This window comes from Anneissia japonica, unplaced genomic scaffold (assembly GCF_011630105.1).
Source record: "Anneissia japonica isolate Jap-2015-1 unplaced genomic scaffold, ASM1163010v1 scaffold212_len457575_cov179, whole genome shotgun sequence".
NCBI classification, from domain to species: Eukaryota; Metazoa; Echinodermata; class Crinoidea; order Comatulida; family Comatulidae; genus Anneissia; species Anneissia japonica.
This window is the reverse complement of record NW_022758217.1, coordinates 328,044-334,141: the sequence shown is the minus strand read 5'-3', so window position 1 is coordinate 334,141 and position 6,098 is coordinate 328,044.

Below are 6,098 nucleotides of genomic sequence, written 5' to 3'. Positions count from 1 at the left end.
CCTACTTTATGTCTCATGACCTGTTTGCTGCAATGAGTTACCGTAAATACGTATATATGGTGCTAAATAAACCCGTTTTGAACACCAAACATTAACTATTATAAAGTAACGTAAAGTTGTAGCGGATAAAAGTATAGCATTACTCGACTTAATCTGGAGTGTCATATTGGGTGATTTAAAAAAAGAAGAAAAGAAAAAGCACTGACAAGTAGCAAATAAAATACATTGGTTTGTTGTTCTAGATGTATACCTATTGTAGATTAGGCTACATCACAAATTTTATTTTTAAAGCACCTCTACACTTCCTAAAAGCTAACTAAACCACGTTATAATAGGTCTGGGTCAAAAAGCTTTCATTCGTTGAATGTCAAGACTGAAATTTCATATGTTTAGTTTTGCGTTTTTAAAAACAGTAAAGTTAGCAATATTGTACAGTTGCTGCCGTCGAACAAAGCTGTTACATATTATTTTAGAGTCGATAGCACTTATTTAGATTTGAATTTGAAATATAAACTTCTACCCATTTTAAAGAGTGAAAATTCTCACGGAAATATTTATATCGTGTAGTCCTGAATCAATAAAACCTTTATTTATTTTTTATTTTATCCTTTATTTATTTTTATTTTTTGAAACAAAAATCGCACATGCGCTTGCAAGTCCTCGCGCCGTCGTGCCGTCTCTTGTCTGTCAGCGTCTGTTACCGTCCTTCGTCTACTTAGATCTAATCTTATCTTATCTTAATCTAACTTAACTATCTTCTAAACTAAACTTAACTAACCCGCTAAAGGGTCTACACCTATAACCGTGCCCTGTCCGATTGCCATCGCATGGCGTGCCCTGTCCGATTGCCATCGCATATGGCGTGCCCTGTCCGTGCCGTGCCCGGGTCCGTTTGCGGTGCCGGCGTCTAGAACCTGTGTCTAGATCTTTGAAACGCATGCCTCCGTACATCGAGCCAATTTTGGTACATGTTGATGTGTAAGTGTTTAACCATATTTAAACCATACTTATGTTTACTTTTTTAAGAAGCATTAAAAAAAAAGAAACACGTTTGTTCCCTACAGACTTGAACCCGATACCCCTAACATGAAGTGTAGGCCTACAGCGCTAACCACTAAACTATCTGTACCAGTGAACTTGAAGGAGGTGTTAATTTGGCAATGTTAAACTATAATTCTCTGAACTTAATGGGGGGAAACAACCTCATTTAAAATTTAATTCTTAGGACTTGACCCCGGTAAATACAAAAATAAGTCCATACAAATTTATTTGTTCAAAGATTAATTAATTAATAATCAATATTAAATTTACATTTACACAATAAAAAGCTGTAATAACTCGGAAAAACTTGTTCCAACTAAATTTGTTCTACAAAACTGCTTTCTACTTTTTTTTTTCTCCCCGATGGGGAGAAAAACAAGCGTAGGGTCGTTTCGACCCTGAGTCGATTCGCCCTGGATCGTTTCGGCCCGAGTCGATTCGGCCCGGGTCGTTTCGGCCCTGATCGTTTCAGCCTTGAGCCTTGTTCTGATCATTTCGTGTCAAGCATTTCGGCTGCACTGTATGGAGCGCCGAAGGTGCTACCGCGAATAATACTTTAATAGAAAAAGGTGTAATAAGCAGTATACCGTTTGTTAACATGAAAATTAGGTTACATTACTGAAACATTATTAGTTATTAGATTTATGAAATAAGTATATCTTATAGTTAATTTAACACACAAAAAAGCTCTTTAAATACTGAACCCAAATAAACCACAATGCGTTCCATACTGCAGGTGGTAATCGAAATCGAAATGCATACAAAACAATAGGGCGGGACCAATTCTGACCCGGGGCGTTTCAGCACAAAAAGAGGGCCGAAACGATCCAGCCAAATCTACCTCGGCCGAATTGACTCAGGGCCGAAACGACCTTATTGTGAAAACAATGTAGTGTACGTATTTAAAATTGGAAGCCTGTAAACCTAATAGGCCAACATTTTTACAAACTCAAAAGTGCACAATTTATACTATAGACGATTTATTCCTTTTGTTATATTATTAAGGTCCGTATATAAGATAAGATAAGCTTTATTGTCATATTCCAAACAAGTGAACTATGAAATTACAATCATGATTCAGGGAGTTGTTTATTTATCTAAATAACAACTCCCTGTTACAATCTTGATGCTTGATAAATAAAAAACAACAAACTTGCTACTAAAACAGAATAAAATAAATATAAGATTACATTACACACCAATACGTGAAAATAAATATAAAAAAGTTCTATAGCACCTGTTATTTGCACATACGTGCAGTGGCGTATCTAGTGGATGCGCGGGGAGCGCACGTCACCCAAAAAATTATTCGCGCCCCCCCCCCTTAAAAAATATCAAGGTCAGTTAGTTATAAATCACCTAAAATCACCTTATTTTGCTAATTAGCGTCTCCTCAACTGATCATGGATCCCCTTGCGCCACGCCCCCACATCAACACCCCCATTTCGAGACTTCTAGATACGCCATAGTCTGGGTTCCAGGCCCTAATTTTGGGTTACTCACTCTTTATTGCACTTGGTGCGCGCCATACCTAATTTAATTGGCGTCTCATATTCGATTTCCTTTTTTTTTTTCGGAGCTATTATTATATCTCTATGATTCCGTTTCTAAATTAACTTTCTCGTTGGTGGCGCTGTCCGGAATAAGAAAAATAATTAAAAAAATAAGAAGCTTGTGTGGCAAGTCTAGATCGTCATGCCACTGCATACGTGACCAGTACTGTATTGCATTATCTATGAAAGTTTGAATAGTTAATGAGCTATAGCATTGATAACAAAGAAATCTATTTCTGTAATTGTTTTGCACTTAACTGGGCAGAGTCCCCCAGAGTTAGAGGGTCGCGAGATTGCTTCTGAAAAAAAAAAATAAATAAAATAAAAAAAAATACGTAACTCGAAACATAATTGAAAATATTTCTGTATAGTGGCCAGACCTACAAAGGATTCAACTTAGGAGATAACCCTGGCGTAGTAGCTACGAAGACGAAATGAAATTATTGTCAACCCAAAACCTAGAATCAACTCTCATAGTTGCACTGTCGCCAATGTCTCCAGAGAAGATAATAAATTAGGCAGGAATATACCTCACATTAACAAGAGGTACAAGTTAGTAAACAAAATGCTTAAAATGATTGTATTGTATTTCTTTGCTGTTTGAGTTCGTTTGAGACTTTTACGAGTAGGTGGGGACGTACAAGCTTCTTTTTTTTTAAATTCTTATTTGGCCCGGTCAGCGTCACCCAAGTCGACTGTCACTAGTCAAAAATGCGTCATTATTATGAGTGTATTTTTCTATAATTATCAAAAATGGAGAAAATATTCAAATTTAAGTCTGAGAGAGTGCCATTACCGGCCATCTAGGAGTGCCGTAATCATAAATTTTCTTACCTCAGATCCCAACGATGTTGGGGCCTGTCTCTTATACACATCTAGATGTGTATAAGAGACAGGTCATATTCCAAACAGTCCAAACATCCTATTAGCCTGTCTCTTATACACATCTAGATGTGTATAAGAGACAGGACTATTGGTACGGGTAGTATAAGCTCAGATCGTCTGTTATAAAACATTTTATAAAAATGCCAATAAATCAAAATAATGATTAGTTATTTTAAAGAATGACATTTACAGACTAACCTAACCTGACTTATAAAAAGGACGACGCGATCCAAATAAGGCAAAAAAAAACAAAAACTAATAAATTGATAGATGTTGGCCACGCCCGACCGACCCAAAATGTACGAAATTGAGGTTCGATATTTTATTTATTTATTTTTTATTCTTTCTTCTGACTACAACCAAGTATATTTTTTAATGAGCTAAAACGGCTGGATTAGACCTATCTCGCTGGACTGGACGGTGGGCGTGCGACAATGTTGCGATCGTTTACTCTTCAATAAAGATTTATAATGGTCTTTATTGTATTTTTGTGTATTTTCTACTTTTTAGGCATAAACACATTATTGGTAAAAAAAAAAAAAAAAAAAAAACTTTTCCTACTGACCTACACATTTTTTTGATTTTCCCAAAACGTTCCCAACACAAGAATTTTTTTTTTTTTTTTTTTTTTTTTTTTTTTGCCTATTATAAAATGTTGATAAGCTCCTCTTGGCGGCGCTATATATCTACTAAGGGTCAAAACAAAAACAATAAACAAAACAAAACCACATGTGGAGTTAGGAGACACGAATATCAGAAGATATAACGTAAGTTTCCGTATTTTTAAAGTTATAAATTATTCTTAATACCTCTTAATACTCATTGTTCATTAAAGAAATTGTATAGATATAATACAAGGCTGATATTAGCAGTATGTCCCTACCGCTAGTAAGCCCTTATAAATGTAGTTAGCTTGCTCAGTGAGTAAGTGAGCTGTGTACGCCTAGTCAGTGTCCAGCAGTGGTGGCTGGGTGAAACTGGGCATTTTTGGCCATTTAACCTTTTCGGAGATGTTTTAAAACTTTTGGGCAACAGTAATTTGTCCTGTTTTATAGAGGAGGGTGGTTGGTTTTGGGTGGGATCGGAACAATGTTTGGTCATTATCTATCTACACTGTCTGGAGGTTTATGCTGCAAAAACGGTCCGACGAATTACCCAACTAATAGAGAATTACCCAAATGATACGCAATTACCCAAATGATACGCAATTACATAAATGATACGGATACGCAATTATTTTTAAATTTTTTTTTAAATTTTATTTCAATTCGCATTCAACAGCAGGTGTCCCGCCACTTACAGAATGGAAACAAAAATCTGATACAAATAAACACATACAAATAATTTATAGTCATAGTTATAGATAAAGTAACAAACCTTACTCTAGTATATGTAAAATACATTTGATCTTCTTTTTATATACTTCTACACTATTATAAAATACTTCTATGGAATTATCTTCTTTGCTAAGATTGTTATATAATCTAGGTAATCTATTGATTAAACCATTTTTCGTAACATTGACTCAAAGAAATTGTGAAAAATTCAGTAAAGGTATTACGGCACCTGCGGTGTTTAACAGAAATACCAAATAAAGATGTGAAGTAATTACCATAGATACCATTAACACATTTAAATAAAAATGTTAAATCCAGGAAATTACGTCAACTTTTAAGTGAAGGAAGATTAATAGAACTTTTTGGAACATTACATATCCTTGAAACAAATTTAACGAAGCGGTGTTGAATAATGTCAATTTTGAAGGCTTGTGTTGAACTGAAGCTGTTAAAAATAACTGTACAAGTTTCAACTTGCGGTCTAACTAAGGAATTAAACAGAGAGATATGGGTATTTACATTTTTAATATGCTAGCAATTTCGCTTGACGAGTCCAAACATCCTATTAGCTTTAAGATAAATATGTTTAATATGTTCGTTAAAATTTCACAAATCATAGCTAACATAGCTATGTTCATACCAAACTAAAAATTAAATATGATGTTAGTAACCCCAGGCCTATAGCATAGCAATATAATGTATTATAATAATTTATAACATAGGCATAGGCCTTTATATACTGTATATAATAGACATATTAATGATAGTATCATTATTTATTTTTTATTTATTTGTTTATTCAAGACCCAATATTGTGTCAAAACACAAAAAACAAGGTTGCCATAAAAATACAATATGATAAGCATTATTATGTTTTTATTATTTTTTATTGCTACTGCTATTATTGTTACTTATTATATTATTATCTGTATTATTACTAATTGTATTAATTATTGTTTTTTTATTTATTAGTAGAATCTTATGATTTTGAAAACAAAATAACATACACAAATATTACGGATTTATTTAGGTGCATTTAATTCAAACTGGCTAGTATACATCCAAGGTTTACTGGCTTACTCCAGCATTTTTTGGGGGGGGGGGTTTATTTTATTTTTTGTTTTTTGTTTTTTTGTTTTTGTTTTTTTCAATAAATGTAGCACTTTGAAATTGTTTCTGTTAAATGTTTTTTGGCCAAATTTTTATTTCAGATTGGCAAAACCCAATCTGTTTTTCAATGAAAGAAACGACAATCTCGCAAGAAATGACAATAATAGCCAAC